Source organism: Zalophus californianus, chromosome 9 (genome assembly GCF_009762305.2).
Source record: "Zalophus californianus isolate mZalCal1 chromosome 9, mZalCal1.pri.v2, whole genome shotgun sequence".
Lineage (NCBI taxonomy): Eukaryota > Metazoa > Chordata > Mammalia > Carnivora > Otariidae > Zalophus > Zalophus californianus.
In genome coordinates, this window is record NC_045603.1 from 23,293,494 (window position 1) to 23,302,267 (window position 8,774).

Below are 8,774 nucleotides of genomic sequence, written 5' to 3' on the forward strand. Positions count from 1 at the left end.
GCAATCATTAAAAAAAAATATGTATTGTTGCAAAGGTCAAAGCAGTAAACTCCAATTCAACAGAATCTAAGAAGGATTACAATTCTGATACCCCTGTCTGGTGACAGACGTCATCTCCGGGGGAAAAAAAAAAGCACTGTGCCATCAATCCACTCTAGTAGAGAGGGCAGGAGGAGGCATGAACTTAACTATCTTGGTCCCGGGAGGACTGGGGGAAATCTCCCAAGGATGTGCTGCGAGCTGGTATGGCAGCAGCTCTGGCCGAGTGTTTGGTCTCTGCCCAGCATTCGCAAGGAGCCTGACAGTAGCTAACGAGCCTCTTTGAAATGACTCTTTTGCATTGGGGAAAGAAGTTCACGGTGGATGGAATGTCCTGTCCATTTCCGAACAGAGATGAAAAAGTGCCGCTGCATGATAGTGAGTTGTCAAAGAGGGGAGAAATAGAGGTTGAGCAGAGCTTCTTTTGTCCTCAGTGGGTTTGGGTTGAAATTTAAAAATAATCAAGTTATCATGGCTCTTGTAATGGAGAAAGTGGACAATTCTTGTATTCTCCACCTCCCCCCGCCTTTTTTTTGTGTGTGTAAATAGAAGAGCAAATGCTTTAAAGGGTACCTTACGTGTATCTGAGGGTGAAGAGAACTTTATTAGGAAATAAATCGTGAAAAGAACAACTAACATAACATTAGGTTCATAGCTCACGCAAAATGAGGGTGGGATGTGAAACTCTGGAAATCAAAAAATGCAGGGATGACGGATTGAAGAGGAAATGCTTTGAATTGGCTAATTTTCACAGTCTGAAGTCTGAAAGAAAATTGGGGCATGCGAGGACTATGTGTCAAAAGTTCTGGCAAGAAAGGAGAATGTTCTAAGCAGACTGAATTATAACGCTTTGGCTGGATCAGAACTCATCATTCAGGTTCTCCCTCCTTCACAGTGGCTCCATGCAGGAGCTTGTTAGAAATGCAAACGCTCAGGCCTCCTCATCGAAATCAAAATCTGAATTCTTAAGAAAAATCTCCAGGTGACACGTATGCACATTAAAGTTCGAGAATTTCTGATACAGTCTAGTACTTTCTACTAGTCCTCTGGAGTTACTAAATTTTTCACCTTTTGCTCCCACAACTTATTTACCAAATCCACTACACAATAAACTTGCAAAGAGAATTAAGCCCATATTATCTGGCAAATACTTTCCTTCAAAAGACAGGAGAGGAAGACTGAGGCCTCTAATGAAGCTTTCTCTTGACCTTTCCCCTACGACCTCACCTTGTATGTTAGCAAATTTTGTCATAAATCGAAATTGCATTGTCAAAACTCAGGGACCATGCCAAGTAGCAGCAACAGTATCCACTGAACTCAGTTAATTGTACAAAAGGCTAGTTAGGCTCCTTGTGACCGGAAGCCCAGCTAACAGCTCTGTGGAGAGAATGCTCCTTGGGAGTGTGTACCTTTTCAAATGACAAAATATAATTAAGATTTGAACTATTAAATGAACTGTCAAGAACACGATTATTATTACTACTGTCTCTCTCTCTCTCATTTCTTTTTAAAGCAAAGTCGGGCTACATTAAAGGCCAAATTCAGATATTAGATCTATAGGGTAGTTCTGGCTTGGAGTTTTTTCCAACAAAATGGGTTTGCTAAGTTGCTATCTCCCATTATAAGCAGCTTTTCTGAATCTTGAGATTGTTATAAGCATATGGAGAATGCGATTTGCCTGTGGTGCATTGCTGAGAGCAAATTTTTGTAAAGTGTCTCCAATTTGCTTACAAGCTGATTTTTAAAAAACGTATTATTCCAAATTCTCTTGCTCAGATGATAGGAAATATGTTGGAATAATCCAGACTGGCACCAACATGGTGCTCATGTAAAGCTCTTTGGGCCTTGTGGATTTTCTTGTCCCTAAAATTTGGAGTATTATGTCTCTGATATAAAAACTGGCTCCAGCTAAGGCTAAGGAGAGCAGAAGATGAATCAATGAGAAAAATGAGCAGGGAAAGGGGCAAAAAGTTGAAAAGAGGAAGGAAAGTGAATGAATCTTGCTATTGGGGATAGCTTAAAAAATTCATTTATTCATTCGTTCATTTTTCGAATATTTACTAAGGGCCCTCTATTCAAAATACTGGGCTAAGCATTGAGGATACATAAGAGTCATACATAAAAGACATGGTCCCTGACCTCATGCAGGTAAGTCTAGTGAGGGGTGATGGAAACCAATCAGTTAAATATATGTTGAGTTCTTACTGTGTTCTGCACTTACTTTGTGCCTAGGTGCTCTGGGGAATGCCAGAAAAATATGACACAATGAAGCCTCCTTACGAGGCATTTAGATCACCTGGAGCTTGTGTCTTTTACCTTTTTCCCCCCTTTTGCTCCTCAGCATCTGTTCCTTTCTTTTCTAGTGACAGCAGCCCCTTTTATGTTGGGGAGCTACAATGAACCTATTAGGTAGAATATGGAGGGATTGTGAATTGCAAGGGCTTGTGAACACATTAGGTAAAATATGGAGGGATTGTGAACTGATTTTCCTTATAAAGACTGCACACAGGCTCAAGCACAACCACTTGGATGTTCTCTCTTTAGAATTTCAGTCCTGAGACAAATTGCAAAAAACCTGAATTGCTGATTCATCCTCAGTAATGGTGGCCTGAAGAGCTAGTTCTCAGGATACTGGATGTACACTCCCAGGGTTTTCTTGGTTTCTGGGCTTTTCAAGCCACGTGCTTCATCTGGGAATTCCTCCATATACTTTTAATTTTTTAATTTTTTAATTTTTTATTTTTTTAAAGATTTTATTATTTATTATACTTTTCAAATAAAATCCTTTTCCTTAAGTTAGCAGAGTTGGTTTACGTTTCTTGCAAGCCAAGAAACTTGCCAAGTGAAAGTAGTACCAGAAGTGGAGAAATGGATTCTGGGTAGCAAAGAAAAGTGTACTATAGGTACAGTCACAACCCTCAAGGAGAATATAGTTCATCTGGAGCTTCCTAGTGGATTCTGAGAGCTTTTGTCTTGCTAGAATTATTTCTACAGGTACTAGTATTAAAACACAGATCTTAACTTCCCTACTTTCACAGGCAATTTCTATAGGATTTCAGGGTTAAGTAAACTTGAAAGGAGAAAGATCCTAACAGAATCACCGAAGAAAATAAAGGAAAGAAAGAGAAGAAAAAGCAAGAGGGAAAGGGAAAATGAGGGAGAGTGGGGTGGGGCGGGGAGAGAACATTGTTATGTGTCTTAATTTTTATTTTTGGTTTTGAATCTATTTTGTGAAGATTTGTAGGGAAAAGGGTCTCTCTGGCACAATACATCTCGTCAACTGTGAAGAGCATTTTCAGAAGAATGAAAAAGACCCCCTTACACACATTCATAGCCTGTAGCTTGTGGGAGATGGCTCACCTGTGAGAGACTGAGAAAAATAGAATCAGTTTCAAGACTCTTCAGCCAGTAAATAACATTTCATACAGAGGGATTTCAATCACCCAAAGGCATCTGTCTTGATGACTCTATTTGTGGATAGTAAAATTACCAATGTTTATCAGGGGGTAAAATATGGGCAAGTCCATTCTGTACTTTACCAACGGAAAAGATTCTATTTTTCAAGCAAAAATGTCTGACAAGCAAATCGCATATAATGACGTATATCAGGATCTCACTGAACAATCTCTGTTTCTAGATAATTTAAATCAGATTTGAGCAGGGAAAACTAGATGCTGATAAGAACATTAGTCAGTGATTTTAAACAACGAGTTTGGCCTCATCTCTCTAAAGATGTATAGTCTTTAAAGGACAATTAGCCAGGAACATTGCCCCAAATTACTCTCTTGCCTCATGTGTCCGGGCCTACCTATACCGCACTGTTGAAAAGACTCTTCTTAGTCTGGATACCTTCTCTTGGTGTACTTCTTTCTCTTTCTCTTGTCTTCTATGGAAATAAAACACAGTTGCCTCAAAGGCCTGATGTTCCTCTTTATGTAGCTGGATGTCCTGCCTGGGGACTATCATGCCTGAAACCTCCCGCCCCCCGTTTCTTTACCTACAGAAGTTGCCTGTTAGCACCTAGATTATACAAGGACTACCATCATACGGTAATCACTAATTTTAGCTTTTCTCAGAAAGGTAGCTTTGGGCACTGTCTTAGTCTTTCAGGCTGCTGTAACACAATACTATAGATAGGACTAAACGTTTTACTAGGTGGCTTATAAACCACAGATAATTATTTCTCAATTCTAGAGGCTAGGAAGTCTAAGATCAAGATGCTGGCAGATTTGGTGTCTAGTAAGGTCCAGCTTCCTCATAGATGTCTGTCTTTCCTCTGTGTCCTCATGTGGCAGAAGGGGCAAGAGAGCTCTCTGATGTGTCTATATAAGGTCACTAATCCCAGCCATGATGGCTCTATCCTCATGACCTAATATTACCTCCCAAAGGCCCCACCTCCTAATACTATCACGATGGGGGGTAGGATTTCAACATATGAATTTGGAGAGTGGGGGAGACAAATTCAGTCTATAACGTGGATAAGGTAACCTGAATGATCAGGAAAGAAGGTGTAAAGAGACGTTTTGTATTTTGGGTAGCAGGGAGGAAGCTTCATCCTCTGACAGAGGTAGGGTGGTTTTAGGTGTAGGGATGATTTAGGCCTTATCTCCTTGGGGGAAAGGGATAGATTTAGGTCCTCTTATGCCAACTTGTGCCCTAAGAAGTGGGAATTATGTGAACTGAGAAGGATGTCCACTGGAGTTACAGTCTTGGAGCACTGAGGGGATGGGACCAAAGAACCTAGACATGGCATCATGTCACCTAGAGTGGACATGAGCCCATGGATTATGGTACTGTGTAAGGATGAGCATTGACCCTGACACCATGTGTTGTGAGGAGCAGTGGTGGTGGAGACCTTCAGAGTTCTCTGTGCACCTGGAAAGGGAAGAGAAGGTAATTACCTTTGGAAGCTCTCAGGAGTTCTTCAACAATTGTCAGGGACACCTTGACAGGAGAATATTGGACTTCCTGCTTGTATGGCAGGTGAGGACTTAAGTGATTATTTGTAACAATAAAAGATGTGCTTTTACTTGTACTGTTATTTTTGGGGGCATTTCCTTTTGTGTGTGTGATCAATGACATCAATTTTTATTCTCTTATGCTAAAATCAATTAACTTTTTTTCTATTCAAATTAACATGTTATAATTTGTCTTCTTTATTATCACAGAGAGATAAAAAAGGGCAACTCAGTATTATATCCTCTAGCATTTTTTTCCAGTTTTATTGAGAAATAATTGACATACATCAATTTAAGGGGTATAGCAGGATAGTTTGATTTACATATATTGTGAAATGGCTATCATGTTAGGTTAAGCTAACATCCATCTCCTCATATAGTTACAATAACAAGAAAGAAAAAAAGAAAAAATTTCTCTTTCAGATGAGAACTCCTAGAATTTACTCTCTTAACAACTTTATGTATTCTGTAGCAGTGTTAGCCGTAATCATCATGTTGTACATTACATTACTAATACTTATTTATTTTATAACTGGAAATTTGTACTTTTGAGCAACTTCCCCAGTTCTCCCCCCAATTCCACCTCTGATCTCTTTTTCTATGAATTTGGTCTCTCCTTCTCTCTTTTTTTAAGATTTTACATATAAGTGAGATCATACAGTATTTTTCTTTCTCTAACTTATTTCACCTAGCATATGCCTTCAAGATCCATCCATGTTGTTGCAAATGGTAGAATTTCCTATTTTTAATGACTGGATAATATCCCTTTGTGTGTGTGTATTTCTTTATCCATTCATCCATTGATGGATACTTAGGTTGTTTCCATGTCTTGGCTATTGTAAATAATTCTGCTGTTAATATAGGGACACAGATATCTTTTTAAAATTAGTTTCAGAGATAGAATTTAGTGATTCATCAGTTGCATATAACACCCAGTGCTCATTACATCAAGTGCCTTCCTTAATGCCCATCACCCTGTTACCCCATCCTACCACCAACCTCCCCTCCAGCCAACCCTCAGTTTGTTTCCTAGAGCTCAGTGTCTCTTATGGTTTGCCTCCCTCTCAATTTTCATCTTATGTTATTTTTTCCTTCTCTTCCCCTGCATTCATCTGTTTTGTTTCTTAAATTCCACATATGAGTGAAATCATATGGTATTTGTCTTTCTCTGACTGACTTACTTCGCTTAGCATGATCCCCTCTAGTTCCATCCATGTCATTGCAGATGGCAAGATTTCATTCTTTGTGATGGCTGAGTAATATTCCTATATATATATATATATATATATATATATATATATATATATATATATATATATATCACATTTTCTTTATCCATTCATCTGTCGATGTACATGCAGGTACCTGAAAAGTTAGTGTTTTCATTTCTTTTGAATATATTCCCAGAAAAGTACTTTTTGGATCATATGATAGTTCTACTTTTAATTTTTTGAGTATCCTCCATAATGTTTTCCATAGTGGCTGTACCATTTTACATTCCCACCAACGGTGTATAAGGGTTCCCTTTTCTCCACATCCATGCCAACATTTATTATCTCATCTTTTTGATGATGGCCATTCTAACAGGCCTCAGGTAGTATTTTATTATGGTTTTAATTTACATTTCCCTAATGACTAGTGATGTTAAACATCTTTTTATGTTCTCTGTACCTGTTGACCTTTTGTATATCTTCTTTGGAGAAATGCCTACTCAGGTCCTTTGCCTATTTTAAAATTGGATAATTTGTTTTTTTGCTATTGAGTTGTGTGGGTTCTTTATATATTTTGGAAACCAACTCCTTATCAGATATATGGTTTGCAAATATTTTTTTACTATTCCATAGGTTGTCTTTTCATTTTATTGATTTATTTTTCTGTGCAGAAGCTTTTTAGTTTGATGTAGTCTTACTTGGTTATTTTTTTATTTTTAGGTGTGATCTCCAAAACACCATTAGCAAGACCATGTGAAGGAGCTTTATTCCTATGTTTTCTTTTAGGAGTTTTATGGGCTCAGATCCTACATTTAAGTCATTAATCCATTTGAGTTAATTTTTGTGAGTGGTATAAGATATGGGTTCAATTTCATTCTTTTATATGTGAATATCCAATTATCCCAGCGCCGTAACTTAAAGAGACTGTCTTTTCTCCATTGAGTATCGTTGGTTCCCTTGTCAAATATTAGTTGATCATATGTGCTTGGGTCTATTTCTGGGCTCTTCATTCTCTTCTATTGGTCTATTTTTCTGTTTTAGTACCTGTACTATTTTGATACTGTAGCTTTATAGTATAACTTGAAGTGAAATGTGGTGCTTCTTACTTTGTTCTTCTTTCTCAGCTTTTTTTTTTTTTTTTTTTTTGTCTATTTGGGGTATTTTATGGTTCCATATAAATTTTGGGAGTGTTTCTTCTACTTTTGTAAAAAAAATGCTATTGGAATCCTGATAAGGATTGCACTGAATCTATAGATGACTTTTGGTAGTATTAATGTTTTAACAGTATTAATTCTTTCAATCCATGAACATGAGATACCTTTCCATTTATTTTTATCTTCTTCAAACTCTTTCACCATTGTCTAGTGGTTTTCTGAGTAGAGACCTTTCACCTCCTTAGTTAAATTTATTCCTAAGTATTTTCTTATTTTTGATTTTTGGAACACTTCTTGCCAGTGACATTTAACATTTAGATATTATACTGCAACTGCTACCTTACGTGTTCTTTCAAATAGGTAGATAATTTTATATCTTTATAACAATTATACTATAATTCATACATAAATATTTCATGAAATAATATGTGTTGCCTAATATGTAGTGATAAAGCTATGACTATGCTGTCACTTTATTTATTTTTTTAAAAGATTTTATTTATTTGAGAGAGAGAGAGCATGAGCGGCAGGAGAGGAAGAAGGAGGCTCCTGGCTGAGCAGGGAGCCTGACGTGGGAATTGATCCCAGGACTCTGGGATCATGACTTGAGTTGAAGGCTGATGCTTAACTGACAGAGCCACCCAGGTGCCCCTATGTAGTCACTTTAGAATTAGGTTTTGTTCTTTTGCCAGCCTTTTTGGTGATTAACATAATTTTGGCAAAGAAGAAATTCAATCTTGGCCAAATGAGGCCTTTGCAAGTACCATATTCTTACCAACCCTAATCATTAATTGATTGAGTCATTTATTCATTCATTGACTAAACATTTATTGAGGACCTAACATATATCAAGCACTGTATAGGATTTTGGAGTTTCAAATATAAAGATGATGTGATGTCTTTTCTTTTGTTTTGATTTTTTTTCTTTTCTCTTGTTCAGTTAATCAACATATAGTACATCATTAGTTTTTGATGTAATGTTCAATGATTCATTAGTTGCATATAACACCCAGCGCTCATTACCATATGTGCCCTCCTTAATACCGATCACCTGGTTACCCCATCCCCCCACTCCCCTCACTTCTTAACCCTCACTTTGGTTCCTGGAGTGCAGAGTCTCTCATGGTTTGTCTCCCTCTCTGATTTCTTCCCATTCAGTTTTCCCTCCCTTCCCCTGTGTTCCTCTGCACTATTCCTGATGTTCCACATATGAGTACAACCATATAATTCTCTTTCTCTGCTTGACTTATTTCACTTAGCATAATCCCCTCCAGTTCCATCCATGTTGATGCAAATGGTGGGTGCTCATCTTTTCTGATGGCTGAGTAATATTCCATTGTATATATGAACCACATCTTCTTTATCCATTCATCTGTTGAAGAGCATCTTGGCTCCTTCCACAGTTTGGCTAT